The sequence below is a fragment of the Clupea harengus genome, chromosome 17, assembly GCF_900700415.2.
Source record: "Clupea harengus chromosome 17, Ch_v2.0.2, whole genome shotgun sequence".
Lineage (NCBI taxonomy): Eukaryota > Metazoa > Chordata > Actinopteri > Clupeiformes > Clupeidae > Clupea > Clupea harengus.
In genome coordinates this window covers 24,682,575-24,702,562 of record NC_045168.1, presented here as the reverse complement: position 1 = coordinate 24,702,562, position 19,988 = coordinate 24,682,575, and positions in this window count along the sequence as shown.

The following is a 19,988-nucleotide window of genomic DNA, read 5'->3' as shown; positions in this document are numbered from 1 at the left end:
ACACACACACACACACTCCCTAAGATGGATGTTGCCATGCTCACAGTGATTCTTCAGGTCCTGCCTTTCAGTTTTATTCTTCATTCTTAATCAACATATTTTCCACATTTAAATGAAGTGAGAGAGAAAGAAAGAGAGAGACAGAGAGAGAGAGCACCAGATAGGCTGGCAGACAGAGAGAAGAGAAAGAAAATGTTTGTGCATCGGATGTGCCTCTCTACATGACCTCATCAATCCTCACACTGACGATCAATGTTCCCTCCACCCCCCCCCCAACCCTGCCCCCCCCCCCCCCCCCCCAACCCCGACCCCCCCGCCTGTGAAGATCTTCCAGTCTTGGGAGATGGAAGTGTTGATCTGACTGATGACATTTCAGCGTACATTAGCGGGTTTAGCTGCCTTTGTCTGATAAAGCACATCAATACCTTCCCCCTGTTCCTCCTATAGATGAACAGATTTGAAAAAACGTGGCCTATTTGTGTTTGTCTCATTAGACTCCACAAGCGGATCTCTCGCCCATGGACCTGGTCTCAGTTTTTTTTTTCAATTTTCCTTTTTTTGTCTTTTTTTTTTATCATTTTGTAACCAATGTGACATTTTCCTTTCTTGGCATTAGTGGGAAACATCAGATGGGGGGGGGGATCTGTTGATGTCGATACATTTCTATCCCTGCATGTTGATAATAAATCATGCAAGCTCACATGACACAAGATGTTCCCCAGCATTGTGAAAGGCCATGATGGGGTGACTCACTCAGAAGGAAATGGTTGAATGGATGGTTTACATAAGGAAACATGTTATGGCCTCTCTCAAGCCCCCCTCAACACAAGTGTGTGTGAGATACATTAAACTGGGCCATAACCTCCCAGCTTCAGTGTGAAAAACGTTTTTAATAAAAAATTATCATACTTTACAAGGTTATATAAGTCACCGTGGAATGTGAAACCCCTTCATGCAGCACTTCTCCAATGATCTCCTAACCTCTCCCTGTACTCATTTCTACAGCGTGTCTCTGGAATTCGGAGCAGACAACCATCATGAGAGTATCTTTTGTGTGTGTGTGTGTGTGTGATTGTGTTTAGAGCTGTGGGAGATGAGTGTGTGTGTGTGTGTGTGTGTGTTTGTGTTTAGAGTTGTGGGAGATGGTTGCAAAAGAAAAGCTGCCATTCTTATTGGCAGCAGTAGTAATGAGTTATTTCAAAGTGTAACTACAATGGGAACACAATGAACTTGACAGAGCAACAACAACTGAGCAACTGTTCTCCTCTCCATAACACTATAATATGCACTATACGTATGCATATACTGTAGATATGTGCCAAGTTGCACATGCAATGCCCACTTGTGCTCTATACATATCCTAACAAATAGACTATGCCATACATATCATGGTCAACATTGCAGTAAATGAAATACATATCATGGTCAACATCGCAGTAAATGAAATACATATCATGGTCAACATCGCAGTAAATGAAATACATATCATGGTCAACATCGCAGTAAATGAAATACATATCATGGTCAACATCGCAGTAAATTAAATACATATCATGGTTGACATGGCAGTAAAGGAAATACAGGATTGTCCAGGATGGCCCCGAGCTCAAGGCTCTTTGTGTCACCTTCACACAGGTAGGTAATACTCATGCCACACCTGGTCTCCAGCGCAGCAGTCGGAGACTCCAGTGAAATATGCTCAAAGCCTCCAAAAACAGCTCCTCGTTTGCCTTTGTTCTTCCGCTGCTCCAAACACTTATTCTATGGGATGAAAAAATAAAAAAGGCCCACTGTGATGAATGCCATCCCACTTCCCTTTCTCTCCACCTCTGGCTCTCTCTGCATTCAGATAAGGGTCTGGGCACCGATGAAAGAGCGCCACAGAAAGAAAACCACGTCTGCATTTGTTCTCCCTGTGATAGCATCAGAGCAGATAGCACAATAGCGATGCACAATGAGGATACCACAGGGCCTGCTCAGCCACACTCTCCTCTCCTCTTTCTCTCTCCGTTTCAGTGCCTTTTTGTAGCGCTACAACAGAGTTCTGTCAGTGTTTCAGATGTGTTTGTGTCTGTGAGAACACACTCTTTTTGCTGAGGCTAACACAAAACTTGGGTTGCGAAACTTCACAGAGGATGATGGAGTCATTAAAGCCCGTGCTGTGCGCTAGAGCATCGCTAAGACTCTGGGTACAATCACTGGTAACAAAAGCATGGAATTATAGCCTTGTGATGAATGATTAATAGTCTGCCCCCAAACCAGAAAGTCAAAGACAGAAATAATGACGAGATATCTATCTGTCTCTCTCTCTCTCTATGTTTGTGTGTGTCTGTCTGTCTGTCTGTCTGTCTGTCTGTCTGTCTGTCTGTCTCTCTCTTGCAGGGAAGTAGCATCTAATTGAAAATTTCACCCATGTGGCTCAAGAAACTTCCTGGAAACGCCAAGTGTGCCCTGGCTCTTGGATACGATCACAGAATAGATTTATGGCACTTTTAGTAAGATATTTCAAGACTTTTGCCTTATAATCACAAGGAATACACAGAAAACCCCAAGTTTTTGTTTTTAGCTTAGATGTATTCTCAACCTGCTTCTTTCAGTATAAGAAGTGTTAAGTGTCAAGTGTACATGTTTACATGTGATATTGATCATTAGGTGTTAAGTAGACATGTTTACATGTGATGTTGATCACAAGGTGTTAAGTAGACATGTTTACATGTGATGTTGATCAGTAGGTGTTAAGTAAACATCTTTACATATGATGTTGATCATTAGGTGTTCAGTAGACATGTGTACATGTGATGTTGATCATTAGGTGTTAAGTAGACATGTTTACATGTGATGTTGATCAGTAGGTGTTAAGTAAACATGTTTACATGTGATGTTGATCGCAAGGTGTTGGTCATGCTTCTCTATCTGCTTTTTCTGAGATGTGGTACCATCCCCACCCTCTTCTTGCCAGCCATTTCAAACCCATCCACGTATGATTATATAGATTCCGCTCACCTATTCTCCTTTCTCCGACCCGGCCAAGGTGTTTGTCTCTGCTCTGACATGGAAGGGGTATGACCACAGACCCCACGACTAGTGTCATGTGTCACAGTGAACACTGAATAAAGGCTGTTTGTGCTGGGGACAGCCAGTGATGGACCAATGTGATCACACACTTAATCACTGCTGACAGTACGTGGCCTAATTGTCAAGAAGAAGAGAAGTCATCTGTCTGTTCATGCCTCACATCGTCTGATGGGATTTCGCCTATGATCTGTCATTTCAGTGGAATTACTGTGTCAACACTATGCATTATTCGTTTTAAATGAAGCATTTCCTCAAATACTACAGAAAGAAAACAAGAAAAGTTAGAGAACTGCATGTGGGTGAAAGTTTTTGAGTCTAACAATAAAGCAGGACGATCTTCATTAGGTCTATTTTGGACATTCTATTTGAAGTAATACCGATGCCTTATCGTTGCTATTTACAGTTACATTCAGTAAATATGTATTATGATTCGCATGATGATTTTGCATTGACTTTATAGAATCCATGAACCATGAGGAAAATCATTTGGTGAAGAGTTCAAAAGACATTCTGTTTCAAAGATATTTTCATGGCACTTCATGTGAAAACATCCTCATCTGATCCCTTTGCTATACTTACCCCACCAGTCACCCACGGCGACCGCATCAGCACCAGCGCCGCTCTTTTGGACTGCAGACTTTTCTTCTGGTTCAACTTCAGGTGGCAGATCTTCAGTGGAACTTCCACAGGTACCTCCATGGCATGGAGCTCAATCCTCCGGGTTACACTTTAACCAAGGACACTCCACAGCTGTTACATCTCAATCCTCCAGGTTACACTTTAACCAAGGACACTCCACAGCTGTTACATCTCAATCCTCCGGGTTACACTTTAACCAAGGTCACTCCACAGCTGTTACATATACTTGCTGTGTACACATACCACCAGAGATGCATACCATATGAATAAACTCATCGTCATTGTCTCCAACCAGCTTCCTCCAGTGCTCTGGCTCCAGTTCTCTTTATGAATGTACCTAATCATCTCCGCCCGTTTCCAGCCGCTGCTAGCACACTCATGGCTTATCAGGCGGCACAGACGAATAAATCTCACACGTTAATGCTCTTCACATCCATTAAGGCCAATTGTCTCCATAACACCCAATACAAAACCCGTACAACTCCTCGTGAGTGGAGGGCTGCTATTGCGCTAACATTGTGATAGCAAGCACACAAAGCAGCCATTAATACCTGCTGAACAGGACTAATTAACCAATGCAAGGAGAGTCATTCACTAGGGGGAGATATGAAATAATTGTTTCATTTGAGTGTAATGTCACCACTGTGGAGAGGACGTGTCGTGAGCGCTGGCTGATAGAAAAGGAACAGAGCAAATTCACATGTAGCGTTGAGTATATTCAGAGCGCTTTTTATGGCTCTTTTCCTTTAGAAGTCGTCGCTGTTCTTTAATATTTCTCACGCTTGTTAATGTGTGTGTGTGAGTGGTGCAGAGGTGGTGGTGGTGGGGTTTCAGCTGCTATGGTTTCAGTGAGAAGTGTTAAAAATGCCTTAAAGATAATTCTACACACAATGGCATGATCTACATCCCACATCGTACCATTGTCTTCACACTCATGTTAACTCCTGTCTCCATTCTTCTGTCGGTCACATCTTCATGCCTGTATAACTGTTTATAGAAAGGAAATGTGTTTCTGTGTGTTACTGCCCTTAAGGCCTGGGCACACAAACTTAGTCTTCAGTCTTGATCCTGCTGAGATTTCGAATATCTATTTTTGTCAACCATAGGAATTCAGAACCTCAGCTTTGGTCGTTTGGATGCAATCTTCCGCATCCTGTTGGGATCTTTGGCGTTCTAATAATAACACACACGCGTGTGTAGGTGTGACCCCAGCAATGTCCTCTCGGTGAGCCGTATGCATTCTGTCCCCCCTTACAGCTGCTGTTTTGTTTAGGTTTTACTTTATGCCAGTGGGTGGTGTCATGCTGTGTGCGGAAATTACACCCTTGCCTTCACAAAAAGGGGCCAAAATTGATGTTTTTACACAGCTGGGTATCTAATAGCTATAGGTGATCCTGCTTCACCTTGCCATAGTTTTGGGGGGGGGGGGGGGGGGGATACCGAAGCAATTTGAAGCCAAACAACTGCAGTGATATTGACATTCTGAAAACCAAAGACAGCGTTGGGTGCCTCACTAACCAGCCACGGGCGGAGCAGGATGGCTGAAACATGCATATCTCTCTCTCTCTCTCTCTCCACGCGCCTTCTGCCCTGTTCCACCCCATGTAGCCTGCTCAGTCGGGGGCTTTCCACCTGTGGTCAGAGTTCCTGATCTGGCTCCACTTGGTGCAGTGCAGCCCATTTCCTCTTGTCAGTGTTCATGGCCTCCTGCCCCCCCCCCCCCCCCCCCTCCTGCCAGTCCCTCTCTGTTTGGGGTTCCTCTCCACCACTTCCTGGTTCTGAGCAGAGGGCCCCCACGGTGTGTGTGAAAGCACAGGCCATGAGTGACAAGCGGAGGACAAAAGAAGGGTCCCCACGGAGCAGGAATGGGGAGAATGCAGAGGGGAGTGGAGTGGAGGCAGGTGCATTTTAATGAGCCAGCGTGAGTGTGTGTGTTTCTCTGAGTGTTTGTGTGTGTTTCTCTGAGCGTGAGTGTGTGTTTCTCTGAGTGTGTGTGTGTGTGTGTGTGTGTGTTTCTCTGAGTGTTTGTGTGTGTTTCTCTGAGTGTGTGTGTGTGTGTGTTTCTCTGAGTGTGTGTGTGTGTTTCTCTGAGTGTGTGTGTGTGTGTGTGTGTGTGTTTCTCTGAGTGTGTGTGTGTGTGTGTTTCTCTGAGTGTGAGTGTGTGTTTCTCTGAGTGTGTGTGTGTGTGTGTTTCTCTGAGTGTGTGTGTTTCTCTGAGTGTGTGTGTGTGTGTGTGTTTCTCTGAGTGTGTGTGTGTGTGTGTTTCTCTGAGTGTGAGTGTGTGTTTCTCTGAGTGTGTGTGTTTCTCTGAGTGTGTGTGTGTTTCTCTGAGTGTGAGTGTGTGTTTCTCTGAGTGTGTGTGTGTGTGTGTTTCTCTGAGTGTGTGTGTTTCTCTGAGTGTGTGTGTGTGTGTGTGTTTCTCTGAGTGTGTGTGTGTGTGTGTTTCTCTGAGTGTGAGTGTGTGTTTCTCTGAGTGTGTGTGTTTCTCTGAGTGTGTGTGTGTTTCTCTGAGTGTGTGTGTGTGTGTGTGTGTGTTTCTCTGAGTGTGTGTGTGTGTGTGTTTCTCTGAGTGTGTGTGTGTGTGTGTGTGTGTGTGTGTGTGGGAGGAGAAAGAGTCTGGGCATGTGTCAGACTGCAGCTAAATACCTCCAGAACTACTGCAGATGCATAACTGCTTATTCAAAAAGAGGGAAACAAACTCAATCTCTCAATCTCTCTCTCTCTCTCTCTCTCTCTCTCTCTCTCTCTCTCTCTCTCTCTCTCTCTCTCTCTCTGTTTGTGTGTGCTTGTGTGTGTGTTTATATTTATGCACTTGCATATATGTATTATCCTAAAGCACATGTCATAGGAGTAAGTATGAAATGCTTGGGAAAACATTCTTTAAATTAACCAAATTATATAAATAGCTAAATGAAAAGTTCTGGGAACAAAACTTTGCTCATCTGTTTTTCAGCAGGCATTCTAGAGTAAATAAGACAATAATTTGAATTGAATTGTGTTTTATTAGACAACGACAGCAGCCAACTCTGAATTGGCAGGAGGCAGAAAGCTGTGGTGATTAAAGAATTGTAATAATCTGCAAAAGGCGAAACAACAAAATGCAAAACAAAGACAAATGACACAGCATTCTAAGCCCTCAGGAGGGAGAGAGAAAAAAATCATTAGAAAGTTTATCTCCCTGCCTCGTCAAAGAAGGCAGAGGGGCCAGAAATAAGAGGGAAAGAAACACTACATAGAAGAATTCATAGTTAGCTTTCAGCACATTCCATTTGTCTTAAAGACAAATGGAAAGAACAGAAAATAAAAGGGAGAGACTGAATAAGATAAAAAAGAGGAAGCTTCAAGAAATATCACCAGTGACTCCCTCTCTTCTCTTGAGAGAGCTGACAGTCTGGACAGATATACAAGATCAGATATTAATGATATATACTGAGGGAAAGATGGAAAAAATGAGAATTGAAGAGACGAGCATGCGATGGACACAAAAGAACCGAGGCAGATAAGTTCACGATCTCTTCAGTATGTTCATCGGTGTCTGAGAGAGACAGAAAGACAGTCAGAGGCAGCCAGAGAGAAAGAGAGAGAAGAGCAGGAGACAGAGAGAGAGAGAGACAGAGAGAGAGAGAGAGCCAGCCAGAGAGAGAAAGAGAGAGAGGCAGTCAGAGAGAGAAAGAGAGAGAGGCAGCCAGAGAGAAAGAGAGAGAGGAGCAGGAGACAGAGAGAGAGAGAGAGAAGAGCAAGAGACAGAAAGAGAGAGAGGCAGTCAGAGAGAGAAAGAGAGAGAGGCAGCCAGAGAGAAAGAGAGAGAGGAGCAGGAGACAGAGAGAGAGAGAGAGAGAAGAGCAAGAGACAGAAAGAGAGAGAGAGGCAGTCAGAGAGAGAAAGACAGTCAGAGGCAGCCAGAGAGAAAGAGAGAGAAGAGCAAGAGACAGAAAACGAGTCAGAGGCAGCCAGAGAGAGAAATAGAGAGAAGTGCAAGAGAGGAGGAAGGACATGAGAGAGATGACAGAGAATGAGAGTTCCTTTATCAGAGCACCTCCATTTGGAGAGGTGGGCATATGAGTCCTATTCCGAGCAGCATATCACATTCACATGCAAAAAGAACTATGATCTAACTATGATACAAAAAGAACTATGATCATGATCGCCGGCCTCCCCCACCATCCTCACCCCTTCCTCGTCGGATCTGACACCTCCTCGACCAGACTCATCCCTCCCCACATCCCAAACATTGTCCTACAACTCATCATTGAATCAGGGAACAGCTTTGGCATTGTAGTAGAGGAGAGGGAGTGTGAGTGAGTACTGGAGCCGTGCTGATGTTACAGTCAGACGGGTGAGTTTCTCAGTCTTTTGGTTGATGTTGTGGATTGGAGATGGGGAGAGGGGGAAGGAGAAAGGAGAGAGGGTGAAGGAGAAAGGGGGAAGGAGAAAGGAGAGAGGACAGTGAGAGCAGGTGGGGGGAGGTTCTTCTCGGGGTGCATGGCGAGGTCAGCGCAGCTGTGTACTCCTCTGTGGTGTTTAGGGAGCCAGGGGTTTCTTAATAACATTGCATCAGAGACAAGTAGGAGTGATTCGCCCAATTGAATTCATTCTGCATATGGTGTAGACCTGAGGGGGGGGTGCTTGCAGAATGAAATGACTTCATCAAAGTATGCACTGAGCTTTGACTGCAAGGGTGCAAACAAACTGATATGTGGAGAGCAATGGAGGTCAGGTTGAGGAGAGGAGAGGAGAGGAGAGGAGAGGAGAGGAGAGGAGAGGAGAGGAGACATAAAGACAGCAGGGTTTATGTTATTGTTTGTTTCTTTATGTGCATGGATGGTTTGAAGGGGCTGATTCTGAATAGAGAATTGACTGCATACATTTTAAGATTTAAGATTAGCCTCTAATTCTGTATTTGTGGTTGTGTGTGTGTGTGTCTGTGTAGGTGTGTGTGTGGTTGTGTGTGTGTGTGTCTGTGTAGGTGTGTTTTCTTCTTGCTCCCATTCAAACTCACATTTACCATTTGCATTTTCTATGAGAGAGGAGAGTCATGGATCAAGTGACACATGCTGGATGTTCCAGGGTTCCTCTTCACAGCTGATGAGTCCTCAGTCCTTTCATGACGTGTGTGTGTGTGTGTGTGTGTGGGTGTGTGTGGGGAGGGTGATATGAATGTCTGCATGTGTGTCTTTGTGGGGAAATGCACACACACAAAACAACAGGAAACAAATGGCTGTTACTATTACTATTACTGTACGTAATGGCAGTTGAGGCATCTGAGGCATCATTTGTGTGACAAGGTCTTTTTTCTTCATCTCTCTCTCTTTCTCTATTCCTTCTCAGACTCTCTCTCCTCTTCCTATTTGGTAACTCTTTCTTCCGTCATTATCACACACACACACACACACACCTATTTGGTAACTCTTCCTCACAGTCATTATCACACACATGAGCACTGATTAATCTTGTTTTTCAGCCAGTGGGAAGTTAGACCAATGCCAGCATTGTTGTGGGAAGGTTCACTAGAGGAGAGGTCTCTCTCTCTCTCTGACTCGCTCCCTCTCTCTCTCTCTCTCTCCCCAGATAAGAGTCAGAAGGTTTAGTAGAGGAGAGGTCTCTCTCTCTCCCTCTCTTCCCAGATAAGAGTCAGAAGGTTTACTAGAGGAGAGGTCTCTCTCTCTCTCTCTCTTCCCAGATAAGAGTCAGGGTGAGCATGTATTTGTCTTGGTTTCTGTGACAGCCCTGTGTGTTGTGAGGCAGGCCTGCTGAAATACAGTTCATAATAAAATCCCTGAGGCCCAGTCACCTCCTCCTTCTGAGGGCTTCAGTAGTTAGATGAACACAGACCCCTCACCTCCTCCTTCAGTAGTTAGATGAACACAGATCCCTCAAACACACCCGTTGGAAATCCATGGGAAACTTCCAGAGGGAGGGACAGTGTCTTTATGTTTGATGTGTGTGCGTGTTTAATATGTATGTGAATGATATGTGTGTGTAAGATTAATATGTATGTGAATTATGTGTGTGTGTGTGTGATTAATATGTATGTGAATTATGTGTGTGTGTGTGTATGTTTAATATGTATGTGAATGATGTGTGTGTTTAACATGTATGTGAATTATATGTGTGTGTGTATGTTTAATATGTATGTGAATGATGTGTGTGTGTGTGTGTGTGTGTATGTTTAATATGTATGTGAATGATGTGTGTGTGTGTGTGTGTGTGTGTGATTCATATGTATGTGAATGATGTGTGTGTGTGTGTGTTTAATATGTATGTGAATGGTGTGTGTGTGTGATGGTGATGTGATTATCTCTTATTATGCGAACACGGCTGTGTGACTTCTCCAGTGAATGCATGTGACAGTGAGTGTGATATGACTGTCAATTAGAACCCTTTTCTGGTAGGCATTTGTGTGTGTGTGCCCATCTTATCTTTCCTTCATGTTCATTGTGTGTTTGTGTAATTAGAAATGTCTGTAGTGTGTATGTTTTTGAGTGATGTTTGCGCATGTGGGGGGGATGTGTCCTTGTTTGCGAGTGATGTGTGTGTGTGTGTGTGTGTGTGTGTGTGTGTGTGTGTGTGTGTGTGTGTGTGTGTCAGCTCTCTGTGAGAGGTTAAAGGCATGCCTCACTGAAAGAGGCCCAAGCTAATTGTGACCTGGGGGTCATGTCTCTGTGTTCTGTTAACCATTAACACATTACCGCTTGGTGTCAGTGCTGAACGTGCTGGGGGCGTGTTTACAGGAGACAGAGATAGCGTCTAAGTCCTAAGTCCTCGCCGCTGTCCGTGCTTACAGAAGCAATGGAGTTAGGCCATCAAAGCCCCCGCTGAGATAAGACAGAGAAGTGAGAAGGGATGAGTGGCCTGTGTATAAACACTGGCCCTGAATCAGTTCGTGACTCAGTCAGGCTGGCCCCCAAAACAAGGATGGGAGTTTGGGTGAGGTTACTTTTATCTCAAGGACCTTGATGTGGACAAGAGTATACCTATATCTTCACTTTAATCTCTTTTAAACCTTTCAAATCTGACTCATGCTTTTGACAGGGAGCTACCTTCTTTTTAAACTCTTAATAACAGAAGTCTCCTGTTAAGGATTCAGGAGAGTCCATTGGAGTCTGTAATAAATGAAGTGCTGTGGAATGCGTCCCAGACTGCCGACTGTGGAGATGTTTTGTGTAACGATCAACACTGCTGCGCTGAAATGAAAATGTCTTCCCGAAAGCATAAATGAACGCTGATGTAACCCTGCGGTAACCACTGCTTTGAGATGTATTATACAGTTCAGTGATGAAACCTCAGACACACTGTTATGATTGCAGTGAAAAGACAAACCAAGACCATTGTGTGTGTGTGTGTGTGTGTGTGTGAGAGAGTGTGTGTTAGACAGAGTAAGCCTTCAAGTAAAACAAGAAACTGTCCTTTTGTGTACCGATGTATATATTGGAGTTTTGTTATTGACTGAAGTGGTTGATAGTTTTATCGTCTATAGATACCCTTTGGTCTCCTCCACATACATAATCTGCGATGCATTCCAGCCTCCATACTGAAGTATCTATAAGCCTCTCCCCAAATTCCAGAAACATAATAAAGAAAATGTTGATAACATCTATTTGATTTCAGCTATATTTCACAACAGAACCAACACAACACATAAGGCAGTTTATATTAGCACACAGAGAAAGCTTGATTTAAAATCTGTTTGCCGTACCAAATCATTATTGCTCTGTGGCATTTAAATGGAATAAGATATCAGGTTATTATGTCTGTTTTTTTTTTAGTTCCCAAGAACAGAGATGAGAATCCAATAAGGGAAAGCAAGTATTGAAATAGTGGTTTTAATAAAGGCAGGAGATAACAGGCTGCCATCTCAATATGCAGAGGCCTACAACTGATGGCCTTGCAACATTTTTTCTCCTTCGTTGTCTGGATTTTCACTTTAAATCATTGACAGCATTTGCATACTTTCTTTCTTTTAACTCTCTCTCGCTCTTTTCTGCCCCTCTCTCCATCTGTTGCTTTCTCTGCCTCTCCCCTTATCTGCAGTGTTGCTGACGGACCCCCGCCGGTCTGGAAACTAAACCCACCAGCTTATCACAGCAGTCAGGTTAGTGCTCTGGCCAGACGTCCCTATGCTGTCAGCTCACTTATCGCAGGCGGCAGTCAGGGGGCTTACTAATGCACACAAACGCCACGGCTGCACAAACACCCTCACAAGTCACACACTCACACACGTCCCACACTCACACACGTCCCACACTCACACAAGTCACACACGTCACACAAGTCACACACTCACACAAGTGAGTGTAAAAGCTCAGTCATACACATACCCTTCCTCGTCACTTTTCAATGATACGAATACATGTATACTCTCTCTCTGTCTTTCTGTGTGTGTGTGTGTGTGTGTGAGAGAGAGTGTTGTGTGTGATGCCGCGTTTCATAAGCACGTCTTCACCGCGTCTTAATGGCGGACGCAACAGACTTTTGCGGTACTTTTAACCTCCAACAGTGAGGTTAATATCCCTTTTTATACACCCATACATATAAATCTCAACTGGTTTATATTGGCTTGCGTGTGCAGAAGCATATGGGTGCACATGTATGGCTAAAACCACGGCAAACATTTCACTTCATGTTCATTCATTTGCCGTTTTTCTAAATTTCAAAATTTTATTGCACAAATGTTGTTCAGAGAAATCCCTGTTAAGTTGTCTTTGCATATAGCATATGTAAAAGAATGACTTGGTGTCCATACCCTATTTGTTCAAAAAACAATGTTGACTGACTACCTTGCCGCCATTACCTCTTTCTTGTCTTCTTGGGAAATGCGTTTATGTGTCGGGGCAGGTTCGCTTGGAACATGGTTTCGCCCTCGCGAAATCAATTAAATAATCCAGAATGTTTTCAATGAAGAATGTGAAATTCATCTGTTATTGGCATTGTTTTGAAGGCCTGACTGTAACAGAATTACTATTTGTACCATTTTAACTTGAAACAAAATACAAAAATGCCTCCTGAAGAGTGATATCACCTCTGTGCTGTGGGCTTATAATGGTATGTGCCAATTAGGCACAGCTCCCTGTTTAGCTAAGTTCAGCTACCTGTTAAAAGGGTTGGCGTCGCATTTGTTAGGGGGCTTCTGACGTGAGAGCTTCTTTTGTGAGAAAAAGACTTATACAGTCGTTTTGTAAATATCTTTTTTGTTTCAATTTATGTTACCAGTCTTTTTGTTTATTTTTTCACCTGGTGGTGGGCAAATAAATTGCAAACCACGGAGCCTTTTTGTGCCTATCCTAAAAAAAGACTCTCAACACACTAACCTGTGGTGGCAGCAGTGGGATGGTGACGCTGTGAGGTCATCGGAGGTGTGCCCAGTATGCGAACCGTATGAGGGACCCCCAGGTAGGTTGACCCCTGTGTGAGGAGACCCCAGAGATGGGTGAAGCACTAGTGTGTGAGGCACCCTGGGATGGCAGAAGTACGGTTGGAGGATGCATGAGGAATGCATGGGTGGGCTTCCCAAAGGGTGCTCTTTGGTGTTGGGTCAGAGTGCAGGTGTGGTACCCTGTAGACCCGGGTGGGCTTCCCAAAGGGTGCTCTTGGTGTTGGGTCAGAGTGCAGGTGTGGTACCCTGTAGACCCAGGTGGGGTACCTGAAGTGTTGGGTCAGAGTGCAGGTGTGGTACCCTGTAGACCGGGGGGGGGGGTAACTGCTCTCCCCCTGCGCTACAGAGAGAAAGACACGTGACTCTGCATTCAATCAAATCACATATGCTAGCTCAGTCCCAGGAGCATAAAAATACTGTGCACTCAGAGCAGTCAAATTGAGTCAGTTTGCATTGGCACTGTGAATTTAACATGGGCAATATATCACAGCGCCTGTGGAAGTTTAATGGCTTTGATTTCTTTTTAATATGCCTGTGCCAGCTACTCTGAAATGTGCTACTGACAGTTTGGAGTGGATTTCAGCAATCCACTCTAAACATGTCAGCATATGTAAATTTAGTGTAAACTGTTATAGTAGAGAGATTAATCTTGATAAATGTGAAGAGAAAATCTAAAAATGAGGAATGACTTCATCAACATATGTGGTGGTGGTGGGGTGGGGGAGTGGGGGGGATTTCACACCAGATTTGCAAACACACATATCAGACATCAGTAATGATCCACACTTTTAATTGACTGTAAATGCCAAATTGAAATGATAAAAAAAAAATACACAGTTGAACAATACAAAAGGGTTCTGAAAAGCCCACCCAACATGCTGAAGAAATTCTTCCTGATTCACCAAGGTTACATTTTTCTTGCATTAACTGTAATAAAATGTCATTTATGACAGCAATGATATTTTGGGACCAAATTTGTACTCCAGTTTTAAATCCTTCCCTCTGCTCCATCTGGATATTTGTGAAATAACCCGTCCTGTGGAACCTTACCACACATGCTGCCGCTGCCCCCCCCCCCCCCCCCCCCATCCACCATATAGACCGTTTTTACTCCCTCAGAGAGTATTGAAAAAGTATAACAAATATTGACCTAATATCTCCTATCCCATCACATCATGTTATTGGTCCATTTGACTCCAGCCTCTACATTTATTTTTCTCTCCATCTCTCTTCATATATTTGTTTTGTTAAATCTAGACAGCCATATTGTTGCCGTTTTAACAAATAACTAGTGAACTCCAAGCCTGTTGCTCTGAGAGTGCAGAAGAACATGGAGTGATATGCTGCATGAGGAGTGTGTAATAGTTCAGAGAGCTTCATAACTTCACTTCACATTACTCCAGATCTGTTTTTTATGACTTGAACATACATTGCTTCACACTTTGGCTCCTTATATCTGTAATATCCGTAATATCTGCCTTCTTGTCTTTCCTGGTTCATGCGCCATACAGTCAAGTATAACATACTGAGCATGCATGTAAATTAACATGTTTTCAAAGATAAACTATTAGTAGTAATCCTAACATGAATGTATAGTATCTTACCCCTTTTCTCCACTCTTCTTCAGCAGTCTCATGTGTGTCAGAGTCCTACTTGCTTGAGAGTCGTAATCTTCCTGTCTCCCACAGGCAACTATATATCACCTCAAGACCAACCACAGATAAGAACAGCTCTGAACAGCTCTGAGAGTGTCTGCAAGGTTATGGGGTTTGAAGGGGTGGTGCCAGGGAAATAATGAAGAGGAGGAGGAGGACCTAGAGGAAGAGGGCCTGGAGGCCCTCAGATTTACTCATGTCAGACCCCACAGTACAGATAGCAATGACCCGAGGAATGTCTTAAGTCTTCGTTAGCACATTTCACCTTTTTTTTTCATCTTTTTCCGTATTAATTCACATCAATATCTCACTAAGCCCTTAGAGTAGAGGCAGGCACTTACTTTTGAACTGTCTTATAAGATATTTAGCCACGTCTACACATATCAAATGAAATGCACACTTGAAATGCTCAAACGTTCACATAATCCAATAGGACTCTTCTGAGCTAGCTACACAGTTCCTGTCTAAATGGCAGTGGTGATGACACCCAGTGGTAATGCTTCCTATCAATGGCCAGGACGACCAGAGGACTTGAGATCTAAGTAAACTCTCCATGTTCATTAGCAAGAAACAGACAAGGCCAGGATGGATTTGCAAATATTTTGGCAAAAAGACTTCAATACTGCATGGCACATATTCTAACTAATGAAAGGTAAAGTGATCTACAAACCTTCCTTGATCCTTTATACCAATTTGTTGGTGGTCTCTTAATCAACAGAAATCCTAATTATTAGAGGTATTGGATTTTTTTTCTAGCCAATCTGTCTTATAAGTAAATCTTTTGGATTTGTGTTTTCCCTTATTCTTCAGCTCCCTAACGCTGCTTAATTTATAATGGGTCTTGATCCTTCTCCTCATTCTCCATTAAAGCATCCATCTTGGCTGTCAGCGCCAGATCCTGACATACATTATGATGCTTTGTCTTTTGTTTTCTTTTTTTTTAACCAAAATGATAACGGCCATCCCATATGTCATTGTCATCTGGCAAACATAGTGAAATCGATAAGGGGCATGTTTTGTGTGGGTCAAGGCATGGCATCTACTCAAATGATGAAAGAAAAAAGACAAAGTATCCTCTCTTGGCTGCCCTCTCCGGAATGGAACTGACAGGAATTATGTCCACGTCTTACAAATAGCTCTTCATGAGCCACGAGTGCGGAATCTCATTTCCAAAGAGTACGTGTCTCACATGTCATGACTTGACATGACATGAAGCTGATTGCAGAGGATTTGTTGAGGAGATAACCTGTGTGGAGCTTTAAGGGCTAACAGACTTGTTTGACACCCTTCCTACAACACAACACAACACAACACACACACACCTTAAAACACAGCCCTGGAACACAACACACACACACACACAACACAACACACACACACCTTAAAACACAGTCCTGGAGAGGTACACTCGATGAAAAGATATGACCTCATTTCCAGAGTATGACTTCAACAAATGGGGTCAAAAGAGGTCAGTGACAATGATGATGTCAGACACGGAGCATAAAAGACCATCTTTGTCTCCACATACACAGTCATAGTCTTTTCCCCCTTATGTTCCTTTACTTTAAGCTCTCTAATTACTGAGCTGTTACTACATTCTGATATACTCCAAGAGAGAACGTGAATAAAGTGAAATTTTATTCCATTTCATTCTTCCATTTTTTTTTCTCTCGCTCTGATGTTTGCCTTGCTGTTGAGAAAAGCTCACTTAAGTGCCTGCCCGGACCTTGCACAGATTTCCTCCCACCATATGCTTTCTGTTTGAACCACACAGCAAGGCTCCTCCTAATCCTTTCGGCCTTTGTGAGGCAAACTCCCTCTCGTCAAACGACTCGTAATTAGCCGTAAAATATGACATGGGAGTCTGCGGCATGTTGTCGCTTTTGTCTCCGGTCCAAGGCCTGCAGCGTGAGGCGCTGCAAGAGGATGAGCGTGAGAGGGCGACTGGCAGCCAGTCATGGGGTTTACGGGGCTGTCTGCCTGGGCCTGCGCTCCTGTGGGCTTTCTGTGAACTCACAGAGTGCATGGCCCCTGTCCTAACCACATGCATTTAGCTTTGGATCTCATTTACTCTTCCGCCGTTGCCAAGTGGCTCCCTTTTTCTTTTTTTTTACCATGGCTTCCTCTCCTAACAATCTTAGTCATTTTACCTCACACACACACACACACACACACACAGGCGTTCTTTCTCTGAATTTGGATATTTCTATTTCTTTATTTCTATTCTAGTGCTGCTATCGTCTTTCCTATTTTTCTGTCTCTCTTAGTGTACTCACTTTTGGCCCCTCTCTCTCTCTCTCTCTTTTGTTCCTGGTCACCCTCCTTCCTCTCCTCTCTCCTTAGAGAACATGTCTCTGTTGGAGAAGAGTATTTGCTCTCTCAGCATCCGTGAGTGATGGGCCACTTCTGATAACCTACATGTTAACGTTAATGTTCAGCTCACCTCAGTGTCGAAGCCGTGCCTCAGCCCCTGTCCATCTTTATCTATCTTCTTGGACAGGCTTGTATCTCAAAGGGACACTCTCTTGACACCACCGTGAGTTGGAGTGATGGAGTTCCTTGTTTTTGGTTGGTAGCACTTTTGTTTACCTTTTCTCCTCGTTTTTCTGAACAGTCACATTTACATTTAGTCATTTAGCAGACGCTTTTATCCAAAGCGACTTACATATGTGTGACTTACAATGTATACACATTTTACATTTACACTGATGGCACACTGCACATCAGGAGCAATTAGGGGTTCAGTGTCTTGCTCAAGGACGCTTCGACAGGGAATCGAACTAGCAACCTTCTGATTACTAAACGACTTCTCTACCACTGTACCACTGTCGTCAGAATTGCATAGGTGGATTTTGACAGATATGGACAAAACAATGAGGTCGAGACCAAAGGAAGGCCCGCCATACTAAATGTTCCTTCAGCTGAACATGTCAGAAATGTCTTGCGTTACAATGACAAACTAGTACATTGCTGCATTACTCCATTGCTATGTTAAAAAAGTTTGTCAATTATTTAATGTAAAGTTTAATTGCAAACAATCAGAGAAAATTAATCACTAAAGGTTTAAAATGAAAAAAAAACATTGTTTGACACAACACAAACTCTCCCAAAACACACACACACGTACAAAGATTGAACGTCCTCTCACATAAATGTGCTAAAGGATATGTGCTAAAGGTCCTTTAAACACAAAAGGTTTAGCATCTCATCTTGCACAGTGAGACCTTCTTGTCATATCAGCCAATCTACTCTGTCTGAGCGGCAGCTCACATTGTAGACTGGTTTCCTGTGTCTTCATGAGTGAGACAGGGGGCTTTGGGATCTCTGCTGAGGGTTCACTATACTGGTCTGCCTCCCCCTGTCTGGGACTTTAACCCTCCTCTTGATGTAGGTGGGGGGGGGGGGGGGGGGGGGTGGAGGTTAGCAAGCCCGGCCACCTGTTGAGATAATTATTGACTGAACAACAGTCAGAAGGATGTGGGTATTGAAGAGAGGAAAGGAAGGTGTCCGTTTCCTCGGTCAGTTTTGATCGTGCCTAGAGGCAGATCAGTGTATGAGATTTCAGGAGGACTTCCTGTTCAAATGGTCACCTTACTGCTTACTAAGGTTCAAGTGGAGGTTACTGAATATCAATACTGGTCAGTGCAGAAGGCCTAAGAGATTGAGGTGGGGCGATACCTTTTCACTTTATCTGGGTGGGTGTGTTGCAAAAATGAATACTGATTTTATTTTGTTTTACAATTCCACTCGTTCTTCTGATGGAATTCTGCCAGATTCTGTTCAGTTGATCCTGTCAGTTCACTCTCCCAACGGCTATTCTGTCCATTCAATCTGTTCTCAAGGGCGGCTGCCCAAGATGAAATCCTATTCCATGTGGAAATGGGCTTCGCGGTGGGCAGTGAAAGCTGTGATATTCAGTAATTGAAACACCTACGACTAAAACAACTGATTGAACTCATCATTATGCAGTGCAGAGTCCAGCATCAGCCACTTGACATGCAACAGAAAACCACAAATCGGAATGTGTGTGTGTGTGTGTGTGTGTGTGTGTGTGTGTGTGTGTGCTTATTTACTGGCAGAGCAGAGAACAGCCACCAGGGGAACTTCCAGAGAGACAGAAAGGGTGTTTTGTTTTCACTGATTGGTCCGTCAGCCAGATTCCCCCAAAAGTTCTGTCCTCCTTCAAGACACAGCAGAAGCTGCATTATGTGTGCAGGGATGGTTTTGCCCAATCCAGTACTCCTCCTCTCTTCACCTCTGACTTCCCATTTCTATTGCACCTATAGTAACCCAAGAAACAAGGCCATTTCCTGCCTTTTGTGTAAATAAGGCAATTAAGTGATAGAATTCTGCACAGGAATAGATTGTCTGACTAGGCTTTTTGGATTGGTAATTGGCCGTGCTACAGATCAGACAGTAAGAAGAAGATCTAAGCCACAGACACAGACTCAAATAAGGGAACACACAAACAGACAAAACAAGACTCCTATGTTTCTCATTACTAATTCAGAGATCATCAGTCTCCTCCTCCCTCCCTTGAGGAAGCCTCAATATTTTCTTGCTAGGTTATGCATATTAATGCCACCTCCATGCTCTACTGAATGTCATTGCAAATGTGTCTCTTGCAAATGGCCTTCTCACATTTTGAATTATTTCCTACCCATTCATTCTCAGTCTTTCTTCTCTTCCATTCAATTCTGTTTGTTTTTGCATTAGCATCGCCAAAATAAAACAACCCCTCATTGTACCGTTCTTGGTCCTTGGTTAAGACATTTCCTATAGCTTGTCAGGCCTTCTTTCTTAATTATATTCAAACTTTGCTTCACCTTGTTTAAGGAGAACACTTGTGCTTATCAGAGCTACTCAGCGTTTCGATGTTGTAGCATTCAAGTGAACAAGAAAACCCAAACAGAGTTCACATTCATGCCCTTGCAGTGATAATTATTAAAGACACTTCATGTGAAAGTCAATGCAAGTAGTAGGCCTACAAGTTCTATCCTATCTGTACAATCAAGGCAATGTATGAAGCCAAGACTGAAAATGGTAGGGGCCAGACAAAAAAAAACTACTCAAATACCAGGTGTCTGTAAAACTAGTGTATTACTTGGTGTACTGTTGATGAACCGAGTCAGAACAATTGTGTGGGAGAAATTCCGCAGAAAAGAATTACCAGCAGGTGCCAGAAGTGTGAACCTTGGTAATGAGGTCTTTCCATACACCTACGAAAGTAGCACAAGAACAGCATG